This window comes from Mustelus asterias, chromosome 29, assembly GCF_964213995.1.
Source record: "Mustelus asterias chromosome 29, sMusAst1.hap1.1, whole genome shotgun sequence".
Lineage (NCBI taxonomy): Eukaryota > Metazoa > Chordata > Chondrichthyes > Carcharhiniformes > Triakidae > Mustelus > Mustelus asterias.
In genome coordinates, this window is record NC_135829.1 from 20,767,795 (window position 1) to 20,786,812 (window position 19,018).

The following is a 19,018-nucleotide window of genomic DNA, read 5'->3' on the forward strand; positions in this document are numbered from 1 at the left end:
GTTCCAGAACATTACTACAGAATTCCTTGGGGTATTGTCCTAGGCCCAAACATCTTCAGCTCCTCCATCATAACGTCAGAAGTGTGGATATTTACTGATGATTGCACAATGTTTAGCACCATTCGCAATTCCTGACACTGAAGCAGTCCATATCCAAATGCAGCAAGACCTGTACGATATCCCGGCTTGGGCTGACAAGTGGCAAGTAACATTCACACCGCATGTGTATTTCCAATAAAAGAGAATCTAACCATTGCCCCTTAATATTCAATGGTATTACCATTGCTAATACCCTGCACTAGAGATACCATGGCTACAAGAGCAAGTCAGAGGCTGAGAATCCTTTGGCAGGTAACTCATCTTCTGACTCCCCAAAGCCTGTCAACCACAATTTAGGAGTGTGATGGAATATTCTCCACTTGCCTGGGTGAGTGCAGCTCTAACAGCACTCAAGAAACTCAGCACCATTCAGGACAAAGCAGCCCACCTGATTGGCACCTCTTCAACAAACGTTCACTACTGGTGATTAGTGGCAGCATTGTGCACCATCTTCAAGATGCACTGCAGGAATTCAAGGCTCCTTAAACCTTCCAAACCCATGATGCTGCCATCTAAACTGACAAGGGTTTGATTAGAGCCACAGGTGGACGAAACCAGGTGGGGATGGCAGGTTTTCTTCCATGAAGAACATTAATGATCTATTTGCGTTTTTATGACCATAACAAAAAAATTAGTTTTCTTGTGCCGCCTACTAATTACCTGGTTTACTGAATTGTGTTTCATAAGATGCCGAGGTGAAAATGTTTAGTTACTTGGCCTGCACTGAACAAGTTGTAATGTGGAGATGCCGGCGTTGAACTGGGGTAAACACAGTAAGAAGTCTCACAACACTAGGTTAAAGTCCAACAGGTTTATTTGGTAGCACAAGCCACTAGCTTTCGGAGCGCTGCTCCTTCATCAGGCGAGTGGGAGTTAGAACAAGCTAGTGGCTTGTGCTACCAAATAAACCTGTTGGACTTTAAACTGGTGTTGTGAGACTTCTTTTTTTTAAATACTTTTCCAATTCAATCAAATCAAATCCAATTCAGAGTCTCAACAAGTTGAGACATTTCCGATCCAGGCTGACAAGACAGGGCGGGCGACTAAACCACCCTGTCCTGGGCCTGATCTACATGAGTCAAGCTGATTGGAGAAGGGGGAGGATCCTCCTCCAAGACTTGAGCTCATTTGCATCTTAGCCAAAAGGCCGAGATGCCGCTTTTAAAAATTGCTTCATATGAAACATATGAAGCCTCAGCGTAACCTCATGACCTCAACCAAGTGCAGATCCGATACTACACTTGATCTTAGCCAAAAGGCCGAGAAGCGATTACTCAGCATGTTGGTCAGAGAGTGTTGAGGAACTTGCCTTTTGGGATTTCCCCACACGCTGTGGAGCTTGAATTGTCAGTCATGTAACTGGTTTCCTCAGCCGGAGGCCAGCCTGACTGACAGGCTGGGCCTCCAGTAGGGCTGGGATTTGGTCAAAAAATGATACAGCAGCAGAGAGGGTTGGAGAAGTCTTTTGGAGATAGTGAGAAGGGGTTTTGATACAGGAAGCATGGGTGCCAGTGGGGAGGAGGTATGAAATGGTTCAATTATTTGGGCTCACTGTGAGGGGAGGTAATGGTCTGAATAGATAGGGGCTTGGAGCCCTCATGGAGGTGGAGGAGTCACAAGCATGAAAAGGGAGGATGGTATTGGACACCTCACTGGACAACGAAAAGGAGCCTGGTTGTGTGGAGAGATGGGGGAATGGTAGGAGGGAATGCCAGATGCTTCCTGGTGGGATTGGAAGCCTTGGGTGGTGGAGGAGAGGAAGGATGTAGGTGGGGTGTCCTGGAGGTCTCTCTGGCAGACTACTACATTCAACCTGTTCTGGTTCCCCCCCCCCCCCCCCCGCCCCCATGCCAGCACTATAGTTAAGAAAGCCCACCAACGCCTCTACTTTCTCAGAAGAGTAAGGAAATTTGGCATGTCAGCTACGACTCTCACCAGCTTTTACAGATGCACCATAGAAAACATTCTTTCTGGATGTATCACAGCTTGGTATGGCTCCTGCTCTGCCCAAGACCGCAAGTAACTACAAAAGGTTGTGAATGTAGCACAATCCATCACGTAAACCAGCCTCTTATCCATTGACCCTGTCTACACTTGCCGCTGCCTCAGCAAAGCAGCCAGCATAGTGAAGGACCCCACGCACCCTGGGCATTCTCTCTTCCACCTTCTTCTGGAAAAAGTACAAAAGTCTGAGGTCACGTATCAACCGACTCAAGAACAGCTTCTTCCCTGCTGCTGTCAGACTTTTGAATGGACTTACCTTGCATTAAGTTGATCTTTCTCTACACCCTAGCTATGGCTGTAATACTACATTCTGCACCCTCTCCTTCCTTTTCTATGTACGGTATGCTTTGTATAGCGTTCAAGAAACAATACTTTTCACTGTAAATACATGTGACAATAATAAATCAAATCAAATCAAGAAGGTACCTGCAATGACACTTATCATAGAATTGAGTCTGCACCGACAAAGAATTTTAGTCAGGGCCATCCGCTGCTCTATCTCCATAACTCCACACATTTACCCTGCTAATCCCCCTAATCTACACATCCTGGGATACTAAGGGGCAATTTAGCTTGGCTCCTAATCCATTTAACCTGCACATTTTGGGATTGTGGAAGGAAACCAGAGCACCTGAAGGAAACCCATGCAGACATGGGGAGAATGTGCAAACCAGACACACAGTCACCTGAGGCTAGAATTGAACCCGAGTTCCTGGTGCTGTGAGGCAGCAGTGCTAATCCCTGTGCCACCGTGCCGCCCCTACTTGTGTCCTGAATTCACCAAGACCTTGTCTCTCACAAGATTCCGGGTGTCCTAGTTCTCAGGATACCTCAGGTCGTCAGCAGGATACAGAAAACCTGGATGACAATGAGGCTTGCAGCCACATAATTGGATTTAGTATTAGAACCTGCCTCTTCAGAAGGGGTTGGCTGTCTGCCCAACCCTTGATTTCAATTAAAGTCAGAAATGGGCGAGTTTGAGATGTGTTTGGGCCAAGAATGCATTTCTGAGACTATAACCCATCCCCCCAGACCCTAAATTTCAGCCCACGATCTTTACCATGATTATTTTACCCACCGTTTTTGAATATCTTTTTGTAGGTAAATTGCTGATTTCTGATAATAAATTTGAATTGTTTAACCAAATGTTGATTAAGTTTCCAGGTTTAGAACATAGAACATAGAACATTACAGCGCAGAACAGGCCCTTCGGCCCACGATGTTGCACCGACCAGTTAAAAAAAAAAACTGTGACCCTCCAACCTAAACCAATTTCTTTTCGTCCATGAACCTATCTACGGATCTCTTAAACGCCCCCAAACTAGGCGCATTTACTACTGATGCTGGCAGGGCATTCCAATCCCTCACCACCCTCTGGGTAAAGAACCTACCCCTGACATCGGTTCTATAACTACCCCCCCTCAATTTAAAGCCATGCCCCCTCGTGCTGGATTTCTCCATCAGAGGAAAAAGGCTATCACTATCCACCCTATCTAAACCTCTAATCATCTTATATGTTTCAATAAGATCCCCTCTTAGCCGCCGCCTTTCCAGCGAAAACAATCCCAAATCCCTCAGCCTCTCCTCATAGGATCTCCCCTCCATACCAGGCAACATCCTGGTAAACCTCCTCTGCACCCTCTCCAAAGCCTCCACATCCTTCCTGTAATGTGGGGACCAGAACTGCACACAGTACTCCAAGTGCGGCCGCACCAGAGTTGTGTACAGTTGCAACATAACGCTACGACTCCTAAATTCAATCCCCCTACCAATAAACGCCAAGACACCATATGCCTTCTTAACAACCTTATCTACTTGATTCCCAACTTTCAGGGATCTATGCACACATACACCTAGATCCCTCTGCTCCTCCACACTATTCAAAGTCCTCCCGTTAGCCCTATACTCAACACATCTGTTATTCCTACCAAAGTGAATTACCTCACACTTCTCCGCATTAAACTCCATCCGCCACCTCTCGGCCCAACTTTGCAACCTGTCTAAGTCTTCCTGCAAACTACGACACCCTTCCTCACTGTCTACCACACCACCGACTTTGGTGTCATCAGCAAATTTGCTAATCCACCCAACTATACCCTCATCCAGATCATTAATAAATATTACAAACAGCAGTGGCCCCAAAACAGATCCCTGAGGTACACCACTTGTAACCGCACTCCATGATGAATATTTACTATCAACCACCACCCTCTGTTTCCTATCCGCTAGCCAATTCCTGATCCAATTTCCTAGATCACCCCCAATCCCATACATCTGCATTTTCTGCAGAAGCCTACCATGGTGAACCTTATCAAACGCCTTACTAAAATCCATATATACCACGTCCACTGCCTTGCCCCCATCCACCTCCTTGGTCACTTTCTCAAAAAACTCAATAAGGTTAGTAAGGCACGACCTACCTGCCACAAAACCATGCTGACTATCACCTATCAATTCATTACTCTCCAAATAACTATAAATCCTATCCCTTATAATTTTTTCCAACATCTTGCCGACAACAGAAGTGAGACTCACCGGTCTATAATTCCCGGGGAAGTCTCTGTTCCCCTTCTTAAACAATGGGACAACATTCGCTAACCTCCAATCTTCTGGTACTATACCAGAGGCCAACGACGACCTGAAGATCAGAGCCAGAGGCTCTGCAATCACTTCTCTTGCCTCCCAGAGAATCCTTGGATAAATCCCATCCGGACCAGGGGATTTATCTATTTTCAGACCCTCCAGAATATCCTGCACATCCTCCTTATCAACTGTAATACTGTCTATTCTACTCCATTGCAACCCAGTGTCCTCCTCAGCTATATTCATGTCCCCTTGCGTGAACACCGAAGAGAAATATTGGTTCAATGCTTCACCAATCTCTTCCGGTTCCACACATAACTTCCCTCTGCCATCTATAACTGGCCCTAAACTTGCCCTAACCAACCTTCTGTTCTTGACATACCTATAGAACGCCTTAGGATTCTCTTTAACCCTATCCGCCAAAGTCTTCTCATGTCCCCTTTTAGCCCTTCTAAGCTCGCTCTTCAACTCCCTCTTAGCCAATCTAAAGCTTTCTAGTGCACTACCCGAGTGCTCACGTCTCATCCGAACATAAGCCTCCTTTTTCTTTTTAACCAACAAAGAAACTTTTTTGGTGCACCACGGTTCCCTAGCCCTACCAATTCCTCCTTGCCTGACAGGGACATACCTATCACAGACTCGCAGTAGCTGCTCCTTGAAAAAACTCCACATGTCGGACGTTCCCAGTCCCTGTAATCTCCTAGTCCAACCTATGTTTCCTAATTCTCTCCTAATAGCCTCATAATTACCCTTCCCCCAGCTAAAACCATTGGCCCGAGGTTCATGCCTATCCCTTTCCATCACTAAGGTGAACGTAACCGAATTGTGGTCACTATCACCAAAATGCACACCAACTTCCAAGTCTAGCACCTGGTCTGGCTCATTTCCCAGCACCAGATCCAATATAGCCTCACCTCTAGTTGGCCTGTCTACATACTGAGTCAAAAAACCTTCCTGCACGCTTTGAACAAAAACTGACCCCTCTAACGAGCTAGAGCTATAACAATTCCAGTCAATATTAGTCAAGTTAAAATCCCCCATAACAATTGCCCTATTACTTTCACTCCTAAGCAGGATTGACTCCGCAATCCTTTCCTCAACCTCTCTAGAACTTTTAGGAGGTCTATAAAAGACTCCCAACAGGGTGACCTCTCCTCTCCTATTTCTAATCTCCGCCCATACTACCTATTGTGGCTATTTCAGAGACATGGATAGATTATTTCAACCAGCACTCCCTCACTGAGACACCAACTGTCACTCTCCACTGCAGCCCGAGCAGCACTCCCACACTTTTTGGTTTTGTGTGTTGGATAATATGGCAGAAAATGGTGGGCCTGATTTTGCTTCTGAGAGCTCTGATATCCTCTCTGGAAGTATTTCAACCAGACACTGTAAAGCTCACCCATAATACTATGTTTATACTAAAATTTATCCAGAAAGAAAAACTAATCTTCAAAAGTTACCGAACTTCCCCAGTAGCATGATTGCGGGTTGGTGAGCAACAACAACTTATACAACACCTTTAACATCATGAAATATCAGAAGGCACTTCACGGCAGTGTTACAAAGCTATGTATGAGTCACATAAGGAGATTTTGGGTCAGATGGTCAAGGAGTTTAACAAGTGCCTTAAAGGAATAAACAAGATGAGAGGCAGAACGGTGAAAACAAGAATTTCCAGGTCCCAGGCAACTGCAGGAAAGAAAATAATGTGTATGAAAAAATGAGAGCAATTTGGGTGTCCTGATTCAGGAGTTCAGGAGTACTTGGAAAAAATGCTCTGTCAGAGTCAGTGCAAACTCAATGGGCCGAATGGCTGCCTCCTGCACTGTAGGGATTCTACGATACTGATTGACAAGTTACATCTCCATATTCTGGAGCAAAAAAGTGCAGGTTCTTCAGTTCCTCTCTACATGTTTTCACATGGTTATTAATTGTATCAGGTGCGACAGACCCAATTTTTAGACGACCATTATGCTGGATGAATATGGTGTCACAAGTGATTGCCATGGATGATGGGAGGATCAGAGGAGTGTAGGTAGCTCAAGGCAGATAAAATCTATCAGAAGCTATCGCAATAATGTGCTTGGTTGATATTAAAGTAAATCACTTTTTGGGAAATGTTCAATGATTGCTGAAATATGAGGTAATCTGGCCACTGTGGAACTCATTGCTGTGACCACACTTGGAATACTGGATGCTGGTCTAGTCACTACCGTACCGAAAGGATATTTACAGCTATTGAAAGGATACAAAAAGGAACAACCAACGCAATTGAGGGATTATAATGAGTAATGATGTAAATTCAGCATGTCTTCATTAGAAAAGTGAAAGTTGAGAGGCGATTTGATGGCTGTGTTTAGGATTCTAAAGATAATGTGGACTGTGGCATGCAATTTGACCTTGCGTGGAACATTGGACTCACCCTGAAGAGGGGTAAATGCAAAACTAATCGGCGGAAACATTATTATTGCAGTGAGTGAGTCGTATATCTATGGAACAGGCTCCCTGGGGAGATGGTGGAAGCAGATAGTGTTGCTATATTCAAATGCAAATTAGATAGATTTCTTTCAGAAAATGATATTTGGGATGCAGTATTTGAGTAATTTCAGATATGACATATGGCAAGTGTAGTATGCTTGGGAGGAACAGGTTGTTTTGGACCTATGGTTTCCAAAGCTTTCCACCGCTGGGACTTTTCTTCGCCTGATGTCTGGGAATTCTGTAGCCGGAATTGATAGAGATTGATTGCTATAATTAGTCAACAACTGACTATAGAGATAACAGATGTAGTATAACAAACCAGTATCAGAGTTCAAAGGAATACTCTGCTCCAAGTTGTTAGATCATGCGATCAGCAGGGTGGTAGAAGGTGAACTAGATGGAGCAATTTTCATGTCCAAAAACTACCCAAAAAACAAATAAAGTAGTCCAAAAAATAGACACAGATGCCATAAACATTTTTAGATAGAGTGTCGGAACTAGCAGACTATCTAATTTTATTCAACATATATAACCGATTAAACTGATATAAACTATATCAATGACGTGAAATATAATGAGCTTCTTGAATTGTTTTATGGGGAAGCTAATTTTAAAAGTTATGATAATGTATTCCAAGGGAAAACACTATTAGATCAAGTAATGAAGACTTAATAAAAACGCCTTTTATTCAAACTGGAGATTCAAAATCAATGCATTTCTTGATTCTTTTTGACTAATGAACGTTAGAGTTCCTCAGATATTTTCATATTCTGCATAGTACATTAGAAATATGACATAAATCTATATTATGTGAGGCACCCAACCAATACAATATACTATGGTTTCATGGATGGTGTTACTTGCAAAACACTTTAATGATGTTTCCAGGCTCTGATACTATCGGGTTTTAGGGAGCATGAGAGCATATAAACCTACATTGAGTGGTGAGGCTATTGTGGCTTGTGAATGCTGGCAGATTGATCTGGGAGCAACTTACATACTTCCTGAAGGGTATTGAAATAGCTAAGAACTTAAAAGACGGGGAGGTGGTGGCGTAGTGGTATTGTCACTGGACTGGCAGTCCAGAGACCTGGGATAATGTTCTGGGACCTAGGTTAGAATCCCACCACGGCAAATGGTGAAATTTGAATTCAATAAAAATCTGGAATTAAAAGTCTATTGATGATCATGAAACCATTGCCGATAGTCGTAAAAAACCATCTGGTTCACTAATGTCCTTTAGGGAAGGAAATCCTTACCTGGTCTGACCTACATGTGACTCCAGATCCACAGCAATGTTGCTCTTAAATGCCCTCGCGGATGGGCAATAAATGCTGGGCCAGCCAGTTTGCCTACGTCCCATGAACTAATTTTAAAAAAGCATGTCTTAGTGCACTAATCGCTCAACACGTTCAAGCAATAGGGAGCAGCAATCAACAAATTTGGTACCATGTTGAATTTAATAACCGAAAAAGTAGAGAACAAGAGATAGAAATATATTTGGAATGTCACAGTGCACTGGTCAGATTGCACCCTGAGCCCTCTGGTCACTGAGAAAGAGAAACAATGGAGGCATTCAACTGCTTGAAGTGAGTAAAGAGGAAAACCATGACGCTGAGGCTTATTGAAACAAATATGAGACTTTATAAGATGGTTATGTTTTAAATTGTCTAATTTAATTTTACTGATTCTACCTGGAGACAGGCTCATGTGATCTATAACCAAAGCCTATTGAAAATCAAGTGACAGTTTTTATACCTTGATGCAGAAGAAGGGCAGCTTGCCCCCGTAAACCAAATACATCTGTGTTTCTGGATACATAATGTGGAGATGCTGGCGTTGGACTGGGGTAAGCACAGTAAGAAGTCTCACAACACCAGGTTAAAGTTCAACACGTTATATTCTGGATACAATATATTTTTCTACAATATATACAATATACAATATATACAATATACAATATATATTTCTGGATACAAACATGGGGAAAGGGAGAGATAGACAGACAGATGGAGACTGTTGCTGGGAAACAGGGATAGAGGCTGTTTCCTGGGTTAAGCCACCAAGCAGGATGCTGGTGAGAACAGTTTGTTTGTTTGGAGAGACAGGATCAAAAAGATTTAAGGATCAAAAAGTCACTGGAGTGGGCCTTGCTGCTGAACATTGGTTTTGGGGATACTCAGAAGACTGAGTGGACCGATTATCAAAGGACACTGGAAGACTCAACTGGCATGGCAAGGAGTAGAGAGTCTGCTGAAAAACTGGAAGAAGCTTGAAACTTAATCTTCAAAGGCATGTATCTGCTGCAAGCATGACATAAAATAAAAATATGTCATGAAGAAAATTTTGGTTGTGTTAGTTAATGGGGAAGTATCTTATCTGTAGTTTGGTGTATCAGTTGCCTGTTAAATAATGCTTAGTCTATGTTGATTTTATTTTGTTTGTTAAAATAAATGTCTTCATACATGAAATATTGTCCTGTGATCCTTTCTGTCAGTCACTGGAAAATTAATCTCTCTTTTGAAAGTTTGTGATCTCTATAGGGATCATAACATCAGTGCATAAGAATAATGTGGAAAGATTGGGTTTGGTCTGATTGGAAACAATGCATATGAATGTATGGGTGGCACAGTGGTTAGCACTGTTGCCTCACAGTGCCAGGGACCCTGATTCGATTCTGGCCTCAGGTGACTGTGTGAAGTTTGCATATTCTCCCCGCGTCTGTGTGGGTTTCTCCTGGGTGTTCCGGTTTCCTCCCACACTCCAAAGATGTGTGGGTTAGGTGGATTGGCCATGTTAAATTGTTCCTTAGTGTCAGGCGGATTAGCAGTGTAAATACGTGGACTTACGGGGATAGGGCCTGGGTGGGATTGTTGTCGGTGCAGACTCGATGGACTGAATGGCCTCTTCCTGCACTGTAGGGATTCTGTGATTCTTCTATGAAAAGTATAAAAGTTAAATCTGGAATATTACTTCAGAGGGGACACAGGTTCAGTGTGCTAAAGGATAACTTCAGAATGGATATTATGAGGTCCTTCTGTATGCAGAGTGATGAAAATTTGAATTGGAAAACCTGGTAGCAGAGGTGAAAACCTTGAAATCGTTTAGGAAACAATTTAAAGGGAGGAGTGTAGTGTTCTGGCAGGATGATTTTAAGGTGGCAGAACAGCCTTCCTCATCCACTGGTTTCTTTGGATCTTATGATCTTGAGAAGCTATGGGCTTTTCTTCACCGTCCTGACCTCAAATACTCCAACAACAAATGTATTCTTTTGGCCACTTCTAAGGCTATAAATGGATAAGCTTGCTAAAGTAGCAGGAACATGGGGAATTATACCTGGAGGCCCAATGTGGACCAAAGAAGGAGATGGTGGGGACAGCAAGGAGTGAATAAAAGTTTAAATCTAAAATAAATGTATGCATTGTAACATTTTAATATTGAGTGATAAAACTGTAAACTTAACTGAAGCACATTGAAATCACTAGATTCGAAAGATGGACCTTGGAGCAGCAGGAACACCATCCAGTAATGTGAGGATCAGGAGGTAAGTGCAATGGTAAGTACACATACTTACTAATAGCAACAAGAATTTGCAAAATGTTTCAAGGTGCTTCACAGGAGTATTGTTAAACTTAGGAATTTGGAAAGTTAATGAAGTTAACAATTGAATTTGAGATAAAAACAAATAACAGGCAAGTAACAAGATTAGCAGGCATCTACTAGAATAATGAGTTGTGATTTGCCCAGTAACAAGGTTAGCAGGTATCTAGCAAAATTGAACTGCGAATTGCCATATCAGAAAAATTGTTTAAGAACATAAGAAATAGGAGCCGGAGTAGGCCATCTGGCCCTTCGAGCCTGCCCCGCCATTCAACAAGATCATGGCTGATCTGAAGCGAATCAGTTCCACTTACCCGCCTGCTCCCCATATCCCCTAATTCCCTTATCGATCAGAAAACTATCTACCCGTGATTTAAACCAGAGACCAGTGGGCCTATACAAATGATAACTTCTAAAGGCAAGGAATTTGAGAGATGTAGACAGCCAAATCCACAGGGTGGAATATCAAAGTGACTGAACAGTATAACTGTTAGCACAAAAGCAAATTACTGCGGATATTGGAATCTGAATCAAAAACAGAAAATGCTTGAAAATCTCAGCAGGCCTGACAGCATCTGTGGAGAGAGAATAGAGCCAATGTTCCATCCAGACTTGAAATGTTGGCTCTTCTCTCTCCACAGATGCTGTCAGACCTGCTGAGATTTTCCAGCATTTTCTGTTATTGTTACAACTAACCCATCACAGAATTGTTACAGCACAGAAAGAGGTCATTCAGTACATCGTGCCTGCATTGGCTCTACGAATGAACAGTTCACTTGGTGCTATTCCCCCACCTTCTCCCCATAACCTTGCACATTCTTTTCTGATAATAATACAATTCCTTCATGAATGCCTCCATTGAACCTCTCTCCACCACGCTATCAGCACATTCCAGGTCTTAACCATTCGCTGCATGAAGAAGCCTCTCCATATGTGTCCATTGCTTCTTTTGCCCATCACCTTACATCAGTACCCCATCATTCGTGATCCTTCCAACAGTGAGAATACTTTTTCTCTAACCACTCTGTCCAGATCTCTTGGGATTTTGAATGGCTCCATGAAATCTCCACTCAGCCTTCTCTTAGGGAATTTCTCCAAACTATTTACTTTTCTGAAGTTCCTCATCTTTGAGATCATCCTCATCAATCTTTTCTGTACTCACTAATGCCTTCACATCTTTCCAAACATATAGCATCCAGAACTGAACACAATATACCAGTTGAGGCTACCCTATGCTGCTATTAGGATTCTGTATGCATTATTAACCGTGCTCTCAATCTGTCTTGCTATCTTCAATGAAGTATGTACATATACATCCATGTCCCATGGTCCTGCATGCCCTTTAGAATTGTACACTTTACTTTATATTGAACGGACCATCTGTTCCCGGTGGGAATCATGGTGCGAGACAAGAAATTAGTTTCTCGAAGGTGGGGAAAAATATTAGAATTTTGTTCTGATTTTCAAAGCAGATTCACAATGTGCAATGTCAGGAACCTCATTTGCATGCATTAGCATACCATGAATGCTCATTAAAAGGCACCAGAATCACACTCCCCCTCCAAATTAAGTTCCCTGCCAGTGGGTAATTAGGACCAGCGGGGAACCTTGGCATGGAGCATGACTAAAGGTGGGAAGGACCATTGGGAAAGGATGAAAGATGATCTCAGAGGCCAGTTTAAGACACTGTTTGAGGAATGAGGCCAGACTGTCAGGGCATGTTAACGGGCTCAGCGTGGCATGCATGTCTTGGTCATACATAGAAACATACATAGAAAATTAAAGCAGGAGTAGGCCTTTCAGCCCTTCTAGCCTGCTCCATCATTTATTATGATCATGGCTGATCATCAAATTCAATATCCTGACTCCCTGACTCCCCCCACCTCCCCTCCCCCTCCCCTCCCCCTCCCCTCCCCTCCCCCCCACCATATCCCTTGATCCCTTTAGCCCCAAGAGCTATATCTAATTCCTTCTTGAAATCACACAACATTTTGGCCTCAACTACTTTCTGTGGGAGTGAATTCCACACATTCACCACCCTCTGGGTGAAGAAATTTCTCCTTACCTCAGTCCTAAAAGGTTTACCCCATATCCTTAAACTATGACCCCTAGTTCTGGACTCCCCCACCATCAGGAACATTCTTTCTGAATCTACCCTGTCTAATCCTGATAGAATTTTATAAGTTTCTATGAGATCCCCTCTCACTCTTCTAAACTCCAGTTAATATAATCCTGACCGACTTAGTTTCTCTTCATCTGACAATCCTGCCATACCAGGAATCAGCCTGGTAAATCTTCGCTGCACTCCTTCAATAGCAAGAACATTCTTCCTCAGATAAGGACACCAAAACTTCACACATTCCAGGTGTGGCCGCACTAACGCCTTATACAATTGTAGTAGAACATCCCTATTCCTATAGTTAAATCCCCCTACTATGAAGGCCAATATACCATTTGCCTTCTTTACTGCCTGCTGTACCCGCGTGCTTATTTTCAGCAGCTGCTGCACGAAGACACCAAAGTCTAACTGAGTATGAGCAGCAGAAGATTGCATGTGTTCCGCCATCCAGCAGGAATCACTCTGACTTCTGAACTCAGATTTCAGGGTGGGAGATTCCGCCCATTGTCTCCCTCTGTTCTTCCTGACAAAATAATCTACTTCACATTTCTCTGCATTGAACGTCATCTGAAACTTGTTTGCGCATACCATCAACTTTTCAGTGTCTTTCTGAAGTTCTACACTATCCTACAATGCTTCCAATTTCCTGTCATCCGCAAGTTTTGAAATCGTGCCCTCTATTCCAGGGTCTAGATCATTAATATGTACCCACAAGAACATTATTCAGTGTTGCTGCTCCCATTGTTCCCAGCCCCTCTACCTGCCAAGATGACATTCTTTACCATATTGCTCTGCGATTTTGGCTGCTAAATAACCCCATGATACTTTTTTCCTGGCCCCAGCAGATACAAGCTTCACTCTTGACGAGCACATTAAAAATGCTTAAAGTATTTAAATAACTAAAAACCTGTTCCCAACCTCATGCAGTTGGGAAGACGAGTTATTCCAGTGTAGGGGGTGGAGTTCCCTAAAGGTCTTCCTAACCACTGAGTTGGGAAAGTGCAAACAACACTTTTTCTGAGGTCAGTAATCACACTATGCTGTTTACACAATGGAGACTTTCCCAATTCACTGCTAGGAAAGAAATTTTCCAAAATTTATTTTTTTACTAAAATATTCCTTAGACCCTTCCCCTTGGCTGTTCCCTCTTGCCATCTCTGAGCAGTCCAATTCACTGACCCCAGGTGCCTTACCCTCTGCTTCCTGCTGCCTATCACTAATTCCAGTCTGCCTGCCCCACCCTGCTCACTTCTGCCTCTGACAAAACCTCTTTCACTGCATTCTTCATCACAACCTAAGAACCAGCCTTAACTTCTTGAAGGTATTTGCTATGCTTTTACGAAAAACATCATAGCCAGATCCCAGGTTACAGCCACAAGCAGCAAATGACAACGAGGTACATCTATGCATTTAACATAGTAAAATGCCCTAAAGCATTTTGCAGGAGCATAGTCAAACAAAATTTGACACTGAGTCACATAAAGCAGTCACATGTAAGGACAGGTGACTAAGAGCTGCTTAGGTTTTAAGGAGAGTCTTAAAGGAGAAGAGAGTATGGAGAGTAGAGGGCGGCACAGTGGTTAGCACTGCTGCCTGACAGCATTCTCAACTCATCGATCGACAGTTCTGACGCGCCACAGCGAAAAACCACACCGACCTCCTCAGAAGACAAACACGGGACACGGTGGACAGACTACCCTTTGTCGTCCAGTACTTCCCTGGAGCAGAGAAACTATGACATCTTCTCCGGAGCCTTCAACATGTCATTGATGAAGACGAACATCTCGCCAAGGCCATCTCCACACCCCCACTTCTTGCCTTCAAACAACCGCACAACCTCAAACAGACCATTGTCCGCAGCAAACTACCCAGCCTTCAGGAGAACAGTGACCACGACACCACACAACCGTGCCACAACAACCTCTGCAAGACATGCCGGATCATCGACACGGATGCCATCATCTCACGTGAGAACACCATCCACCAGGTACACGGTACATACTCTTGCAACTCGGCCAACGTTGTCTATCTGATACGCTGCAGGAAAGGATGTCCCGAGGCATGGTACATTGGGGAGACCATGCAGACGCTACGACAACGGATGAATGAACACTGCTCGACAATCACCAGGCAAGAGTGTTCTCTTTCTGTTGGGGAACACTTCAGCGGTCATGGGCATTCGGCCTCTGATCTTCGGGTAAGCGTTCTCCAAGGCGGCCTTCACGACACACGACAATGCAGAGTCGCTGAGCAGAGACTGATAGCCAAGTTCTGCACACATGAGGATGGCCTCAACCGGGATCTTGGTTCATGTCACACTATCTGTAATCCCCACGATTTGCCTGGGCTTGCAAAATCTCATTAACTGTCCTGTCTGGAGACAATACACATCTCTTTAACCAGTGCTTAACGCGCTCTCCACTCACATTGTCTGTACCTTTAAGACTTGATTACCTGTAAAGACTCGCATGCCAACCATTATTTTGTAAATTGAGTTTGTGTCTTTATATGCCCTGTTTGTAAATAGAACTCCCACTCACCTGACGAAGGGGCAGCGCTCCAAAAGCTAGTGGCTTTTGCTACCAAATAAACCTGTTGGACTTTAACCTGGTGTTGTGAGACTTCTTACTGTGTTTACCCCAGTCCAACACCGGCATGTCCACAACCTGACAGCGCCAGGGACCCAGGTTCGATTCCTGGCTTGGGTCACTGTCTGTGCGGAGTCTGCACGTTCTCCCCGTGTCTGCGTGGGTTTCCTCCAGATGCTCTGGTTTCCTCCCACAGTCCAAAAGACATGCTGGTTAGGTGCTTTGGTCATGCTAAATTCTCCCTCCGTGTGACCGAACAGGTATCGGAGTGTGGCGACTAGGGGACTTTCACAGTAACTTCATTGCAGTGTTAATGTAAGCCTTACTTGTGACACTAATAAATAAAGTAGAGTTAGGGAGATTTAGTGAGGAAATTCCAGGGCTTAGGGCCCAAGCAGCTGAAGGGTTTTCCTAACAGTAGTGGAGTGATGAAAATCAAATAAAATAAGTCTCTTCTCCAGGCAGTGTGTTGTTCTGAGGGAAGGGAGGACCATTTTAGTCACAATCTCTTTCATCCTCTCCCAACCCCAGATACAGATCCACCTTGCATCCCTTGCTATGAGTAAAACTGGAGTATAGGACCGAGGCCTGAGCTTATGAAAGTCTTTGTACAAACCAGAGCACTACAGAATGGCCAAGGAACGAAGGGAACAAGATGCGTAGCCTTCATTGAGCCTTGTTGGAACAGTGTGGTCGGCCAAAGCAAGAGAAGTCAAATTAGAAATGGTAGAGAAAGTTCAAATGAACCACACTTGAGGACAGAATGGTGGTATTTGGCAATGGGGGAGGGGGGGGGGGCCTGATCTAGGGCAGGAGTTTTGTCGGGGATGGCGGGGATGTCGAGAGATTTGGATAGGCTGAGCGAGTGGGCGAGGATCTGGCAGATGGAATATAACGTTAGCAAATGTGAGGTTACCCACTTTGGAAGAAATAATAGTAAATTGGAATATTATTTAAATGGAGAAAAATTACATCGTGCGACTGTGCAGAGGGACTTGGGAGTCCTTGTGCACGAATCGCAAAAACTCAGTCTGCAGGTGCAGCAGGTGATCAAGAAGGCGAATGGAATGTTGGCCTTTATCGCGAGGGGGATAGAATATAAAAGCAGGGAGGTCTTGCTGCAACTGTACAGGGCACTGGTGAGGCCACAACTGGAGTACTGTGTGCAGTTTTGGTCCCCTTATTTGCGAAAGGATATATTGGCCTTGGAGGGAGTGCAGAGAAGGTTCACCAGGTTGATACCGGAGATGAGGGGTGTGGCTTATGAGGAGAGATTGAACAGATTGGGTCTGTACTCGTTGGAGTTTAGAAGGATGAGGGGTGATCTTATAGAGACATATAAGATAATGAAGGGGCTGGATAGGGTAGAGGTGGAGAGATTCTTTCCACTTAGAAGGGAAACCAGAACTAGAGGGCACAGCCTCAAAATAAGGGGGGGCCGTTTCAGAACAGAGTTGAGGGGGAACTTCTTCTCTCAGAGGGTAGTGAATCTCTGGAATTCTCTGCCCATTGAAGTGGTGGAGGCTTCCTCGTTGAATATGTTTAAATCACGGGTAGATAGTTTTCTGATCGATAAGGGAATTAGGGGTTATGGGGAGCAGGCGGGTAAGTAGAACTGATTCGCTTCAGATCAGCCATGATCTTGTTGAATGGCGGGGCAGGCTCGAAGGGCCAGATGGCCTACTCCTGCTCCTATTTCTTATGTTCTTATGTTCTTATGTAGGAGGGTTGAGCTTGGAAACTTTCTTACCCAACGGACTTGTCTCCTTTAAAAGGGCCCTGCCAGCCGTTTTTGGTTATGTGAAGACGGGGGGCAGGATGGATTGGGCCCGCTGCCTCCGGAGGAAGTTTGGAGACAATCGCAGAGACGGGTCCTATTGGACTAGAAACACTAATTCTGTTTCTCTCTCCACAGATGTTGCCAGTCCTGCTGAGCTTTTCCAGCACCTTCTGTTTTTTTTTAAATTCTGTTATACTAAGTTGGAACCATTTAACATTCCTGAAGGGCAGTTGATTCAGAAAGTTTGCGAATCAACCCAATACCCTTTCAAAATATTTATGAGAACTGCAAAGATAAAGAATATTTTTAAAAATATGTATGCAATGTGAATCTGAAATAAAGACAGGAGGTTTTGGAAATACACAGCAGGCAAGTCAGCACCTGTAAATTGTTCTATATGTGTACTTTACTGTTCCTTTAACATCTTCCTATTATCTGACTGGGATGATGTGCTTTTATGTTCATTTCAACCCATTAATTCCTCCACTGTGCTTCGAGTTTCCTTGCCACTGTTGTAATTTTCCAGACAGACCAGACTATGAGCAGTAAACTAGTATACCAAGTTGTAATTATACTATGAGAGTTGGCAGTTGTTTGTATTTCTTCCAGTCCGGTGTTATTGTATTTGCTATTCATGGCAGGATTACCTCTACAATATGAAACATCATTAGGGCCCATATTTTCACTGTGTCGCAACAACTCTTTAGACTTGGTGGACAGGACCTGGATGTGAAAGGGAGGCAAGTCCCATTTTTGCCAATGGGGAAGGGGGTGGGATGTGAATCGCGCCAACTTGAAACTGCTGGGTCATTTAAAATTAGTGCTTAGTTCAAAGAGACCCAATTTTGGCTGTTCCAAAGACCTTATTTTAGTGTGGGGAAAATAGTTCTATGGAAGAGGCATAAATGCTCATGAAGGGCAGATTTCAGGTCTATTTAAGTGTCATGATATGAAGTGATTTAAATCCCCAGCCCTTTAAAAGTGAGCAAATAGGATCAGACTGCAGCTTTCAGTTGGAGTGAAAATACAGACACCCATTGCTAGGGTATTGATAAGTTATCTGGTGTAGCTGAGAAAAGAAACATTTTGGGAAAAAAAACAAAGAAGGCTGTCTGTTCCTGTAGTTTCAAAAGGCTTCATTGTTGGTATTTCCAACGGTTTTTATTACAGCTGAATCCGTTATGAATGCTTGGCTGAGTTTCAAAAACAACAACCACAGATCTTAGCAGGGGGCTTATTTCACATTTTGATTGAATTTTAAGAGGTTATTGAAGGATTAGCTGTTTTTGATGTGGTTGTGAATAAAAGTTTGCTTGTTTTCTCAACAAAGTAGCCACTTGAAGGGATTTGAACATTTATCATTCATTGTTGTCTGGTCAAAACCCTGGAACTTCCTACAACTGATGGGAGTGCATTTTACAAGCCCTTGCTGGTGTATTTTCAGTGGGGGAGGGGGGGCACGTAAAATTGAACAGGTACCATCGCCAACCCCTGAGCTCACCCCCATAATACACAGGCACCTAAATTGGCAGCCTACCCACCATATTTAAATCAAGGGTCAATTGGGCAAACCAGCTGATCGTGATAGTATGCTGCTCACACTTTAAAATGGTTAATGTGGGCAGTCGGGCAGAAGTGGTCAACTTGCTGTGGTCAGCTGGCAAAGAAGAGGTAGTGTTATATTTGTGGGCTGCCCTTTATGGTTCAGAAGTGCCCACCTTAGATAGAACCCCCCATTCTTCCTCCCAGCCTGCTGCATTA

At 43.8% G+C, this 19,018-nt stretch overlaps 1 pseudogene; it reads right to left on the reverse strand.

Annotated features, from left to right (window-relative positions):
* Window positions 1-1,240: 1,240 nt before the first annotated feature.
* LOC144480600 (U2 spliceosomal RNA) lies at window positions 1,241-1,370 on the reverse strand (annotated as a pseudogene).
* Between the last annotated feature and the right edge of the window lie 17,648 nt (window positions 1,371-19,018).